Source organism: Aquila chrysaetos, chromosome 16 (genome assembly GCF_900496995.4).
Source record: "Aquila chrysaetos chrysaetos chromosome 16, bAquChr1.4, whole genome shotgun sequence".
In the NCBI taxonomy this organism is placed as follows: domain Eukaryota; kingdom Metazoa; phylum Chordata; class Aves; order Accipitriformes; family Accipitridae; genus Aquila; species Aquila chrysaetos.
The window spans coordinates 23161759-23177517 of NC_044019.1; the positions used below are offsets into that span (position 1 = coordinate 23161759).

At 38.6% G+C, this 15759-nt stretch overlaps 1 protein-coding gene across 3 annotated transcripts in view; it reads right to left on the reverse strand.

The window, feature by feature from the left end:
* Positions 1-15759, reverse strand: part of METTL15 (methyltransferase like 15) — a 100475-nt gene that overhangs the window by 40195 nt on the left and 44521 nt on the right. The window lies entirely within an intron of this gene.

Genomic DNA, 15759 nt, shown 5'->3' on the forward strand with positions numbered 1-15759 from the left:
ATTTTCAATTTATTTAGTATACTGCACAACACGCATCATGAACAACTTATGTACCTTCTGTTTGAGCTACAAGAGCAATTTTAGAAAAATAATTATTACAATCAGAGGACATTTAATTGCTATAGTTTCAGTTTCTCTCCTCCTCTTAACAAAAACCCAAACCAAAATACCTACTGGTTTAGCATTTAAATCATACAGTCTTGCAATAACTCTATAGCCTTCAAAGACGTTTAAAATTAACCAGAACTAGAATATACATTTTCAGAAAAAAGTGTGAAGACATCACATTAACTTCAGGCTAGTTAAGGAATAACTATAGTTGTCATTTTGACCCGTAGGCTGTCCAATGTTTAGTTCAAGAATATTAAGACATTCATACCGTTACACGTATCTCCTAAAGCAAAGGAAACTGAAATAGATTGCAGCACTGTGGATCAAAGCTCACATACAAGAAATCCCACCCTTATAAAATGCTAGCGACAGACTTACAAGTTACCTACTTGTAACCAAGTTACAAGTTACAAGTAGGAACAAGTTGTTACCTAACTTGTAATCGAGTCTAAACTTTCAGCAGAAAAGACTTAAGCATTAGAAAAGCCTGTAGAAGCAGGAGAGTAACCTCAGCACTAATTGCAAAAATGAGTATTTTTAACCAAATTACGTAAGTACTACTATATGAAATCTGTGAGGAACATTTTGGAGTGAGAAAGGAAAGTTTGTCAAAGTTCTGTTTGGAAAAATGGGAATTGCCTATGTATAAGTGAATGCAATCAAGCACCCTGGAGGGGAGCATGGTTAAAAAAAATGAAAATAGTATATCTCATAATTTCATATTCAACAAAGTTTTGCCTGTTTGGAAGGCACTAGCTATTGTTAGTTAAATGTTTATAAAAGACTTAATCTTATCTGAAAGGATCCTGAGGTCTAAAAGGAACATTAAGAACACCACAAGAAACTATACTCTTTAGACAGAAGCCTTCAACATGGTCATGGAAATGGCTAGTTTTGTTACTCTTCTGTAATGTTTGAAGATATAATACCTTCCTGCTGTAATGACGACCTCCAAAGTGACTTACGAATAACAGAAAAAGAAAAAAAACTGAAAAAATGATATATTAAGACTGATACCCACATGAGTAAATGTTCTTGAGAGAAAGCCATACAGCAACATTTGATAAATTGAATAATCACTGCATTAAATACAAAAAGGAAAGTTTAGCTTCTACATAAAATTACAACAGAAAAATCATTATTTGAATTGCTTCTTTGTATTCCTTACAATAAAACAAATTTTTATAGTATCAAGTGCAACCAATAAAATAATACTTATTTTGACTTCTATAATTTACTTTCTTTGCTCATCAGCATCAATTGCACCACAGACTCCTGCTGTTTATTGTCCTGGTCGATTTTAAGCCCTTAGGTGACTTGTTAGCAAATGATTTGGAAATAAAAAGTGACGCAAAAAGCTGCGTAAATCCTTATTAATCGTTAACTCACTCCACCTCCAAGCCACCTGCAGTACCTCTTAAAGTTGATTATGGGACAGAAAGACGTCAGAAAGCCAAAACACTGAGAACATTCTGGTTCTAGTTAAAGGGTGAATATTTTTTCATATAAAGCTCTATTGAAATTGTCATTCAAGCTTAACATATTCAAAGAGTTTGACTAAAGCACTTTAGAGATGTGTTAGACCCATAACAGGTTGTGACTGGATTGAGCATTGCAGCAAGGAAGAACAAACAAAATATCTTATAAAAGATTTTTTTTTTTAATCCAAAAATGAAGAAAACCCCACTAGTTTAAGAACTGCCTTCTTCATCCTGAATGTTGTTGACTTAGGGTATGACCTAAACCATGAAAAGTGAAGTCTACTTCACTTTTTTCTTTAAATAATGTAATTCTAAAATAAAGTCAAAAGTAAATATCCAGTCCCCTCTTGCCTGCACAGAAAACCTTCCAAGATCACATGCTACTTCAGAGAGGGGCTTTGCTCCCCAATACAGCAACGCTTACTAAGAAGTGCTGAACCTTGAACCACAATTCTTTTCCTCCAAATCTTATCATACACGGTAAAGAAACAAAGTATCAAGCTGTCATTCACTTGCAATTTTACTTTTACACAGGACCCTTAAAAAAATCTCCCCAAAACCTCAAAGAAAAAAACTCTCAGAATTTGCTGTTTGAAAAAATAATTTGACCTTATCACAAAGCTGCTTAATATTTACAGCATAGATTTGGGTTTTCTTTGGGTTTTTTTTTGAACATGGACATATTCAAAACAGTTTCAAGTCAGTCACAGTGATTTGAAGATTTGACAGGATTTAAGATCACAATACAGCCGATATTTAAAAAAAAAAAAATAGAAGAATTCAGCTGAGTCCAGCTTCGCCTCTAACAAGTATACTGCTCTCTACTGAGTTTAAGCAAAGCTGTCAATGACACAGTTGACTTAAATTAATCTGAAGAGAATATTTTAGTAATTGATGTGTGTCCTGGTTTCAGCTGGGATAGAATTAATTTTCTTTCTAGTAGCTGGTATAGTGTTATGTTTTGGGTTTAGTATGAGAATAATGTTGATAACATACTGATGTTTTTGGTTGTTGCCAAGTAGTGTTTATACTAAGTGAAGTATTTTTCAGCTTCTCATGCCCAGCCAGCAAGAAGGCTGGAGGGACACAAGGAGTTGGGAGGGGACACAGCCAGGACAGCTGACCCCAACTGACCAAGGGATATTCCAGACCATAGGACGTCATGCTCAGCGTATAGAGCTGGGGGAAGGAGGGAGGGAGGGGGGGATGTTCAGAGTGATGGCGTTTGTCTTCCCAAGTACCCGTTACGCGCGATGGAGCCCTGCTTTCCTGGAGATGGCTGAACACCGGCCTGCCCACGGGAAGTGGTGAATGAATTCCTTGGTTTGCTTTGCTTGCACGCGCAGCTGTTACTTTACCTATTAAACTGTCTTTATCTCAACCCACGAGTTTTCTCACTTTTACCCTTCTGATTCTCTCCGCCATCCTACTGCGGGGGGGAGTGAGCAAGTGACTGCGTGGTCCTTAGTTGCCAGCTGGGGTTAAACCATGACAATGTGTTACGCAGGTTATAGTGTTTCTCCTCTGCAATAGCTTTTTAAGACAAAAATATAAATTACAAGTCATATTTGTCAAAGGCAATTTAAACTTTTCAGTACTAAGAGTATTAGAAATTACATTAATTTTATAAATGAAAAATGGAATTAAGCTCTTCATGAAATTTATTAGAAATGGTCTTCCACATATTTATTAACATATGATCTGCATCCTCACATTTAACTGCTTTCTGGGAATCAGTAAATTTTCCCGTAAGAAAAAGAAAAAAAGACTACAACAAATGCAGAAATACATGAGAATTGGACAAAGTCTGTATGTTTATGTAGTAAGAAAGTTCTGGGCCAGTTTTATATAGCGCCAAAGCGAATAGTTGTTGTCAACTATACAATACCCATACTAACAAAAATATGGAATTGGTAAAAACCTTTTGGTATCAGAAGCAAGCATTCCAACAATATTTGACTTCAGGTGTCTCAGCTCCTGAGAAGATTTTGGAGGAATGACAGTGACTGGTGTGTTAACAGATTCTTCTTCATGGAAGAAATAAAACTGTCTAAAAAATACTTTTTAATATTGACAACCTAGATGCTAGGCTAGAGAGTGCCATTCTGCAGTCCAAGACTTCAGGCAAAATTGCTGATGATCCCGGTGACAGTGAGGAAGACAGGTAGCAGACTAGAAATCCCAGGATTCAGGAAGACCTCAGCCTGTTTAGGGCACGGGTAAGCAGGAGGCCTTGGGAGGTTCTCCTGACACACAAAGGAACTCAGGACAGTGGGTCTATTCCCATGAACAATCTCCACAAAGTGCAAGATAATCTATCTCCAACTTGGGGGGGGTGGGCAGAAAGGCAGCCACAACAAGAGGCGAGTTTGGCTAAACAGGGAAATCCTGACAAAGCCAAAAAAAGGAGGGCCAAGAGAGAGAAGCAGGACAAACTACCAGGGAGTATAAAAGCAGAAATCTTGATTGTTGATTGCACTGGGCTGGAGTTAGGAACACCTAAATCCGTCTGAAGCTAAAATGGGGAAGGGATATGTCATGAAGACGCAGAAGACTGGAGAATGGCACAGGTGACCCAGTAATAAATTTCACTGAAAAGGCTGAGGCAGTAAAAGCCTTTGCCTAAGTATTTACTGTCAAAATCTGCTCCAAGTGCCCACTATCAAAGACTAGGAGGGAAATGTGCTAACACCACGGTACAGGACCACCAAGCAAGACAGTCACATACAGCAGCTGGACATGTACACGGCTAAGGGATCAGAGCAGACACATCCAAAAGTGTCGAGAGATCTGGCTGACGTTACCACGAAGCTACTCTGTCAGCTTTAAGACATTGTGGTGATCACGTCCCTGATGACTGGAAAAAGGTCAGTACCATGATAGCTTCAAAAAACCATCAGGAAGGATTGCCCAGAGACCTACAGGCTGGCAGACGTCACCTTCATTGCTGTGGAAATTATACAGTAAATCCTCATGGAAACTATTCCCCAGCACATGAAGAGCAAGGTGAAACTGCCAACACAGATTTATTGAAGGCAAAACACTCCTGACCAACCCCATTGCTTTCTAAGACAAAGTAACTGTCTCTGTGGATAACAGGTAAACAGTAGATAGAATTTGATTCCAATATAGCTTTTGATTTTTTCCCTATATTACCTTGGTAGCCAACAGGAAAGGCAGAAACTGAATGTACGGACAAAAAGCTGGATTCAAAGGCTGTTGGTACAATGGATCGATGTGAGACTTGCATCTGGAAGTCTTAACAGGAGGGAAGAGCTTCCTTCCAGAGAGAAAGCCCTGTCAGACCTGCCAGGGGAATGTAATTTTGAACTGAAAACTTAAGTGAGGTTCAGTATTTAAAGTGTGTACACTACATATGTGGCTGAAGAATTAAGGGATAAACACACTTTTTTGTGTATCGTAATTTTATTCCATATTAATCTATTTCTAATAAACTTACAACACTGACTCATTGGAAGCTTCCAGACTGGCACCCAATTATTGACTTTTCTTTCTGTAGTTATGGGTAGAGAGAGGAGAGGACAAGACATTTTTAGTTCTGCACACTTCTATTTCTCAATATTCAGTAACTTATCAACTATGAGAGTTAAAAATGGAAACACATCCCTTGGAAAACAAGAAATTCCCCTGATTATACAATAAGATTCAGTTCTTGTTTCTAGCCTTAGTAAGATAAAGGTCTTTGAGCCATGAAATCATTGCACAGAAAAAGTATAGAATTTTTAAATTTTTTAAAAATCAGTAGAATTTTGTTTTATTCATATTTCTTGCTGCAATATATCTGAATTTATAATAAACTAGTGTCTCAAGCAAACTACTATGAAAAAGGACATCCAATTAATAACAAAAGCCTACAGCAGCTTCTTTTTCAGTCCATTTGTTATCTGCAAAATATCCAAAGAAACAGAATTCAAGGTTTCCTTCAGACATAGCTTTGATGCCCTGTCCATCGGGTACGAGACTATGCAAAACAGAGGAACAGACGAGACCAACACCACCAGCATCTTCCATACCTGCTCCTTAATCTGCTGAATTGCCCACAAACCTGCAGTATTCCAAATACCAAGGGACAGCAATATGGAAATTCTCTATCACAAGAATGATATGAGAAGTCTCATCTACTTTGTACTATAAAGCAAATATTAAAAACAGGTCAAAGACTGGTCAACAGTTTCATGATTGGTCATATAATTTCTCATTATTACCAGCCATTTTAGTTAATACTATTCTTAATCTATTTGAATGTTGATAAAGAGGTTGTTTTGAAGGCAAAAGAGAAAAATATTTTAATTATGTGTTTTATTTGCAGAAATCTATATTTTTTCCATGGCACAGTGTGCTTTCCAAACATGCAGAAATAAGATAATTCATACTACACAAGTCATAAACCACAATGCAAAAATCCTATCTTAAGCATACTGTAAAAATAATCCTATTTGTGGGATTCCCCTCATTACCATAATAAAGAATACCACACTATCATTAACCTTCATACTCAATCTTTCCTTAACTGCAGGTTTTGACACATATAATAGATTCACCTTCTCTGCATAAGAAGAAAATTTCATATTATGTACACAAGATTTTGTTAGCTTGAACTAAGAAGTTGCCCTTTATACTCTTGGAGCCAGTATCCGTGATGCTGCCTAAATTCTCTCGAAGTGAAATGAGCTTTGCTCCAGCACAAAGTTTCACAAAGTGACAGCACTGATTATTCAAAACGGGCACACATTTTTGGTCCTGCTAGTTGGGAAAGTAACAAACTGCACATTCAATTCTGTTGTGACACAGAATTTTTATTTTTTTTTTTTAGAAGATGAAAAGGTACTAGCATAATTTCATATATTATTAGTTCTTGGATTAAGTATTACTAAATGCCAGAAGGTCATATCTTAATATTGGGCTCATCGAGTGCTCACCTTGACAAAGGCAGACTGTGGGAAGGGTTGAATTCAGGTAAGCATGCTCCTCCGCTCCACACTTGGACAGTCACACGTCACTCTACCTTAACCTAGACTGTATTGCAAGGAATCACAACTCAATCTGATGCTCAGTGAACTGAATGAGATTTTCGCCTTGTCTTTTGCAGCAAATCACTCTGTTGATTAGGAACAGTTAGTAGTCATGAATGAGATGAAGGAGGATGAACTACTACCTTCAACTGATGGAAAATATGATAACATGCAGCAGAGCACATGCCTTTGGAAAGGGTGGGAAGAGACAATGCAAAAGGGGATTAAGCCTTCCTTGGTAACAGAAAAGTTGGTTTTTTAACAGCTGCTCTCCCAGTTTCACAGGAGTTGGTTCCTAGTTTCTTTCAAGGGGCAAAAGTGCAGGTTTTCAGGTCCCCATGTAATCACTGGAATAAAAAAAAAAAAAAATAAAATGGTGCTTTCCCAGAGATAAAGACACAATGGCTTGGGGTAAGGGAGTGCTTCTTATCCCCTTCCTTCCCTTCCCTTCCCAGCCTAGCAGCTAGCACAGATCACCGTGAAGATGAATGGCCAATCTGGATATCATCATCAGGAAGAATTTGGTTCTGTCCTCCTGACTCAGATTTAAAAATATAAGTTTCAGGAGCCTCTAACTTCTCATGATCATTTTAAGACTGTATAGTAAACAATACCAATACTACAGATTGTTTCTGCTGTTGAGACATGACATTTGTATTATTTCTTATAAAACCGTGTGTGTCAAAATTTAAGACCACTTACTAGTCAATATTGGTCTCAAACAATTGCACCATTCACTGCTGATAAGGCCACAGGTAACTTCCATTCCAAGTTGCATGTTTTCTCCACCAAGGTTTTACACAGAAATTCTCTGAAATCTCTCTATCCAAATTTTTGCTGCTTGATCAAGCTAAGTTGCTGTATTTTTCAGGCACCCAAATAAAAAGCCAGCAATTAACTGTCTGATTTTACTTTCAGTCCTTTGAATATTCTGCACAACACTTGGCACAGCTGAGTCACAAAGGCCAAAATCAAATTAAAATGCAAATGATGTTTATTATTATGACAAGAAAAAAATAGAATTATGTAGTCAAACTCAAAGTAATTCATTTTTATGGTCTATGTCACTTATATGCATAATCCTAATGTATCTAAGATAAGAATAATAGTATTTGAAGTACAATGACTCAATCAAAAAAAAATCTGAACTCTAAATAACTTCTCTATATGTTTGTGTATTTCATACTTAGTTAAGTGTGAAGCTCAATACTGATACAAAAATGTGTTGACAAATATTTTCATTTAGTTACCTGTTTTCCTTTTTATCAAATTTGAAGAAATAAAATGACGAATCAGAAGCTATCAGCTTTTTTGTTTGTTTGGTTTAGTTACTTAGTAAACAACATGTTTAGCTTAAATACCAACAAGTCTTGACCTTTTCTTAGTAAGTGACAAGCACCTTTTTGTCCACACATCTATATCATCTCCGCCTTCATATGAAAATGCTGGCATCTTCTACTCTCAAAAATTATAATCTATGTACTGATGAAACATACTTTTGCCTTCGTCATCTGATACAAGGAGGAGTATTTCAATACAGTTTATGTCCTCAATTTGTGCAGACTGCCTCAATGCCTCCTATTGTAAGTGTGAACAAAAATAAGCTAAATATACAGCTCTTGACAAATAGCAAGCTAAAATACTGTTGCTGAGAAATATGAAGATACCATCTTCTCAGCAGGACAAAAAGATCTGTAGACAACTAGCTACCAGGTGCAAAAAACTTCAGATTAGAACCTATGTCTCTTCTCTTCCGTTCCTCCCTCTCACTGAAAAAAGAAGAGTCTTGAGTTTTGCCGTTATGAAGAAATAAAAAAAAAAAAATACTGAAAGGAGTACTCTTATCAGTTTCCTTTATAAACACTAATTATTTTTATAAACACCAAAATGGTTTGTTACTGTAATGAAAATATAGCCAGAACTCAACTGTTCAGCCACAAAAAAAATGCTTTAAATGTTTATAAAAGGTATTTCTAAATATAGTTTGACACATACATTTTAAAATGTTTTTAATTAGAATTTAAGTTCAACAAACAGAAAATGTTTTACATGTATTTTAGTAATGAAATGGTTACAAAAGTAATATAAAAGTATCTAAGTCATCTAAACACCTATAAGAAACTTTCTCACCAAAACCAAGAAGATGGAAAACTGGCTGAAAGTAAGTGTCAATGTCTCCTTTATGAATCATGTAAGTTCAAAGATTATTTCAGCATCATAATTATTGACTTTAAAAAGTAAAGACATTTGTTGCTTTTAGAAAAAAACCTACAATCCAAATCAAGATTCAGAGAAATATCCTCAGAAACCCTCTGTGTGTAAGAGCTATAACATTAAACTTTAAAGATGTTCTGAGCACTTCTATGCCACGCTGATATAAATGAATTAAAAAAACCCCAAACAACAATATACCGGACATGTCTGAAACTACTGCTGGTTAAAGTAACACTTGGCACTGCATTCCATATGAAGTTGAGCTAGCAGGTATATACAATGTTCTTAAAATAAATTAAGTATCTGGACATTTGTATGAAAAGGAACAAGATAACCCATGTTCAGCTCCACATCCTTAACCAATACCTAGAGGGTTTTGTTTGTTTTAAATTTTTTCAGAAGCTTCTTATCCCTCTTCATCAACTTCAGAAATAAAGATCCTCTCATTTTGTAAGCACGGTTAGCATTTTACCGTTTTCCTAGAAACGCTGACGAAAAACTGTGAATGGAAGAAAAACAACATTCAGCAGAACGTTTCTTCATTTCTTGATCACTATCTGTGGTCTAAAAACTGTACTTTCTCAGGATGGAAAGTAATTAAGCTTCTTAATTGTAATTAATACTTCCATTGTCCAAAGATGTCTAAGATGATTCAGATACATCATATTGACTGCCCTGACCTAGCAATATCTCGAACAGAGGGTATGAAAAGGAAAAAAGGGAAGCAGGAATAACGCACAGAAGCAGAATCACTTCCTGTGCACTTTGAATGAGGATCCACTCAGCAGAAAGTTTGAAGGAGATGACAATATGATGCATCTCTCAATTTTAATTTAAATTTGATAAAGAATATACACCAATATAAAACACTATCACATGGGATATGACTCCAGGGGCCACCTTAGGATACTCACTACTGCCTGCTAGAGAATGGTGCTGCACAAATTTACCAGTTAATGCTACAGCACTATAGCACAATAAGATCACAAAGTGAATGTATTTCAGAATCCTTTTGTGCCTTAGAAAAACTCAAGACCACCCACTCCCATCAGGTTACAATCTACAGTCTAAAGTTGTTCCTGTTGAACCTGCCTGAAGCACAAAGCTGGACTGGATGACATCCCAAGATCCCTTCCAATAGGAATGATTTTGATATTGTGGGAGAAATTGCCCAAACCAAAACTACCATCCAAATTGATAAGCATCAATTATTCACAAAACTCTAATTTTCGCTTAGTATCAAAATGTAAAATGACTCTATAATGGTAACAGAAAAAAACTGGAAATAACACAGTTCATTGTTTTAAACCTAGTGCTTGCAAACCTTCCTCCACAGCTTCAAATTGGCTAACATCTCTAAGATGTTCCTACTAAAATAATACAACAATGCAGCTCCCCTCAAAACTACATGGATCAAAAAGGCAGCACTCTGTTTTCCAAAACCAGTAACATATAAAAGGGCTGTCCTGACTCACCTGACTGGAAATTACATTAAATCTAGCACTGGCACATGAGATGTTATGTATGAAAACAAAGACAAATCACGACATTGAAAATAATTTTAATAATTAATACAGCTATCAGATAATTTTGCCAAAATAAACGAAACATATGTAGCATTAAAAAGATTAATAGAATCTTGTAAATAGAATGAGTCTTGATAGAATGATTAGTATTTAATAGTTCTCCAAATGTTTCTATTGCTAAATAAAAACTTCAGTGGGAATGTCACCATAACCACATGCCTTGAGACTATAAAATAGATATAACATTGAAACTACAAAGATAGAGGCAGTATTTGGGTATAGCTATGTTCTTAAAAGATACTCCTTTAAGATGTAAACAGTGCAAATGAGGACTTCTCTTTTATGTAACCAATATATGAAATTTAAAGTCAGCTACTAATATTGGAAACGGTCTGTAGCCATCCCACCTCAATGCATGAGCTAGACAGATCTTGCAAGTTAATTAAGAGTCAGGTCAGGACAGTATTTGGTTGCAACTGAGGCAGAAAAAATTAGAGCTCTGAAGTGATTTTGATAAATTTATAGTGTTTAAATTCAGCAGATAGAGAGCTTTTCCTTGTCATTCAGTATTAAAATTCTGGTACGATACAGTGCTAAAAGAATTCTGTGATGGAGAGGTATGAGATGTTGATACCACATTCATCATTCCTTAACATCCTATACCTTTAGCATAAAAAGCTCTGCTCCAGCCTTCCAAACATACATATTAACCTGCTTCAGTCAATATAAAGTGCAATCTTTCCTGCCCTTACTGACTATAATCTAAGTAAGAGCTGTTTTCTGGCTTCCCATGCATACAACAGTTAACAGCTCCCATCTTTGGAACTAAATACCAGTTTTAAGACCAACTGCATGGGCAATATTGGCACTGAGAAAAACTCTCAGTTTAGGACACCGTTCAGCCTTTCCCATATTACATGAATGCGGTGGCAACTCACACTTTGACACCTGTATGCACTCTGTAAGGTGTGGTGTATGAGCTTTTTCACATCTACCTCTGAGGAAAAGAACGAACATGCTGGAAGCTGAACCTGACCAAAGAGCCACAGTTAAACTCACAAACTTGCTTTCCCCCTAGGCTTCCCCCCACCCCCCCCCCCCCCCCCGCCGCTAAAAAAGTAAAATAGGACTTCTATATCTTAAAGATTGTGAATAAATACACTTTCAACTGAGTAACACACAGACAGTACTGAAATTGCAGGGGCAAGATCTTAAGATATTTAGACAAACTGTTGCATCCAACTCATTCAATGCTCTCAAGCTTCAGGTTGACACCTGAAGACTGGTTGTCTGCTCAACCAGTATACTCAGATTTGTCATCTTTTTATGTTACCATCTTCATGGCTTTCTCCTAGCTACATCTTCCTAAACTTATTTCTAAAGGAGGTACTGTGCCTACGTGGTCTTAAATGATGCTACATTTTGAGGATGCTTAGGAGGTGCTTATATATCTATGACTATTTCCACATGAAATGTGCTCTGTTTAAGACAAACAAATGCATTCTGCTTATATGAATAGACATACAAATTGAATAGGTGTAAGGTATTCTCTAGACTGTGCCCCGTATTATTTTCCATGGATGACAATCTGTGGGGGGTTGACCATGGCTGGACACCAGGTGCCCACCAAAGCCGTTCTATCACTCCCCCTCCTCAGCTAGACAGGGGAGAGAAAATATAACAAAGAGCTTGTGGGTCGAGATAAAGACAGGAGAGATCACTCACCAATTACCATCACGGGCAAAACAGACTCAGCTTGGGGAAAATTAACTCAATTTATTACAAATCAACCAGAGTAGGGTAATGAGAAATAAAACCAAATCTCAGAACACCTTCCCTCCACCACTCCCTTCTTCCCGGGCACAACTTCACTCCCGGATTCTCTACCAACCCCCCCCAGCGGCACAGGGGGATGGGGATGGGGTTTACGGTCAGTTCATCACACGTTGTTTTCTGCCGCTTCATCCTCCTCAGGGGGAGGACTCCTCACACTCTTCCCCTGCTCCAGCGTGGGGTCCCTCCCACGGGAGACAGTCCTCCACGAGCTTCTCCAACGTGGGTCCTTCCCACGGGCTGCAGTTCTTCACAAACTGCTCCAGCGTGGGTCCCTTCCAAGGGCTGCAGTCCTTCAGGCACAGCCTGCTCCAGCGCGGGTCCCCCGCGGGGTCACAAGTCCTGCCAGCAAACCTGCTCCAGCCTGGGCTCCTCTCCCTGCAGGGCCGCAGGTCCTGCCAGGAGCCTGCTCCAGCATGGGCTTCCCACGGGGTCCCAGCTTCCTTCGGGCATCCCCCTGCTCCGGCGTGGGGTCCTCCCCGGGCTGCAGGTGGAGATCTGCTCCCCCGTGGACCTCCCTGGGCTGCAGGGGGACAGCCTGCCCCACCATGGTCTTCCCCAGGGGCTGCAGGGGAATCTCTGCTCTGGCGCCTGGAGCACCTCCTCCCCTCCTTCTGCACTGACCTGGGGGTCTGCAGGGTTCTTTCTCTTACATGTTCTCACTCCTCTCTCCGGCTGCCATTTTCCCTCTGTCCCAACTTTTTCTCCCTTCTTAAAAATGTTATCACAGAGGCATTACCACTATCGCTGATTGGCTCGGCCTTGGCCGGCGGCAGGTCCGTCTTAGAGCCGGCTGGTATTGGCTCTCTCAAACACAGGGGAAGCTTCCAGCAGCTTCTCACAGAAGCCACCCCTGTAACACCCCCCCCCCCCCCCCGCTACTAAAACCTTGCCACACAAAGCCAATACACAATCTCATTAATACTTCTGTTTTTCAAATATCCTATAAACAGCAACAAAACACAAAAGAGAAAGAGAAAAGATAAGACGACTGACATACTGCACAGAAAATACTACACTGCTCAGCAGCTAACTTCAATCTGTACATTAATTTCTTAAGCAAAAACATATTATGCACACTCTCTAGGACAGTAATTTTCCCTGTCCATAGAAAGCATCAAGAACACCTTTGATGCCCACAGGATACTAGGAATTACATAGCACCTTCCTGTTTTAAACCATTACTCATCTCTATGATCAACTGTAAAAATAGCTTACTAATTATAAAAATAATTTTTGTTTCTATCTTAGTTATAGGAGTTCCTCAAATGAACTTTTTTCAGAGCCAGTCAATAACATGCAAATGGACTACTGTGACTGAGGACTAACCAACCCTGCCACTTCACTTAGCTGTCCGTGCTGCAGTGTGATAAAAAGTCCGTATATACTCCGCATTGCACTTGCTCTCTACAAAATGACATCTAACAGATTTTTTTCAAAGTAAATATATTAAACTATATTTTTATACTATAAAGTATTTGGTTTCTACTATGCATTTTTACACTGTAATTTGGTTTTCCCATCTTTTTGCTGTTGTCTCCCAATTAAAATACATAAAAAGAGTTGATGGTAACTCTGGGGACAGTGGTGTGGGCATGCAGGCACCTGCAGTTGCTCAGTGTATACGTACATGGATAGAAATTGGTTTCAGTATACAAATACAGATATAAATTGTTAGAAGTTTTACAAACTATTTATATTCAGAACAAATAAATTATTTTGCTAAAAGACTAATTAAGAGTATAGTTTCGATGAAGAGGCATCAGCATTTGTTCCCATTATCTCTTGACTTAGCCAGGAAGTACCCAACAAAATATTAATTAAATGGTCTTAGCATAGCACTGCATGTTAGTCACTCCATTTCAGCTTCCCAGTCTAAAATCCCAAACAAAAACAATAAACTTATCTTTCACAATACCTTGGCAGAGATGTATTATTGGTAACTGAGTATGACTGCAGTAACAATTCAGAGTATTACCACAGGAACGTTAAGTAAATTAAGAAAACAATCCAGTAATGTTTAGTTCAGCTAGTTAACACCATCAAGTTATATAAGAACTTGCATTGGGTTTGCATGGCAAGGTTTTGGTAGCGGAGGGGCTACAGGGGTGGCTTCTGTGAGAAGCTGCTAGAAGTTTCCCCCATGTCCGACAGAGCCAACGCCAGCCGGCTCCAAAATGGACCCACCGCTGGCCAAGGCCGAGCCCATGAGCGACGGTGGTAGTGCCTCTGGGAGAACAGATTTAAGAAGGGGAAAAAAAAACCTTCCCAATTGCAGCTGGAGAGAGTAGTGAGAATATGTGAGAGAAAGAACTCTGCAGACCCCCAGGTCAGTGCAGAAGGTGGAGGAGATGCTCAGGCACTTGGCCTTGTTGAACCTCACACAGCTGGCCTCAGCCCATCGATCCAGCCTGTCCAGATCCCTCTGTAGAGCCTTCCTACCCTCCAGCAGATCAACCCTCCCGCCCACCTTGGTGTCGTCAGCAAACTTACTGAGGGTGCATTCGATCCCCTCGTCCAGATCGTTGATAAAGATATTAAACAGAACTGGCCCCGATACTGAGCCCTGGGGAACACCACTTGTGACCGGCTGCCAACCGGATTTAACTCCGTTCACCACCACGCTGGGCTCGACCATCCAGCCAGTTTTTTACCCAGCCGTGAGTACACCTGCCCAGGCCACGAGCAGCCAGTTTCTCCAGGAGAATGCTGTGGGAAACGGTGTCAAAGGCTTTACTAAAGTCCACGTAAACAACATCCACAGCCTTCCCCTCTGAAGCTGATGAGGTTTTAAGAAAGTGCTAAAGGGCCAAGTTATAAAAGAACGTAAAAAGGGAAGAAAAAAATCGTTAAGAGTAGACTGTTGCATGTGTTTTGTATGTCAGGGTAACATTGAATTGGGCCCAAATTTGAACCAGGAACTTGATGTATTGAAGGATCAGACTGCATGTATGAAAGCAAGCAAAGGTTTCTAGTCATTCTGAAATCTGCACAGCTGGAACTTGAGCAACAAGAGAAAGAATTTTTATTCCTTATGTTTTTATAAGGAAACATATTTGGGTTTGTTACCCAAATAAACCTTTTGGGGAACAAAATAAATGACAGAAAAGCACTATTTTAAAATAATGGCACGTAAAGGTCTTTTTAGCGTTCTCAATTGCATTTTTCCATCCCATGTTTAAGGCAACTCACTTATCTATGTTGCTTGCATTTGAGAGGCAGCCGGATGTTGACATACATGGAGAATTCTTTAGAAATAATGCTATACATAAATAATTAACTTACTTATATATAGTCAAGGCACCATTATAATGAATATGCCTTGATTGCACAGTTAACTGTACCCCTTATGCACTAGTCAAAAGTTAAATAGTAGCCTATATAAATAACTTATAGCAACAAAAGCATCAATATATAATATGCTCAGCTACAATTCTCAAGCACTTACAATAAGCTTACTGCAACTGAAAAAAGAAGTTGTTTTCCCTAGAACTGAACAAAAATTCTATCTTCCCCAGAACATACAACGCACAGCTGACGGTTCTATCCCACTTTTTCTGT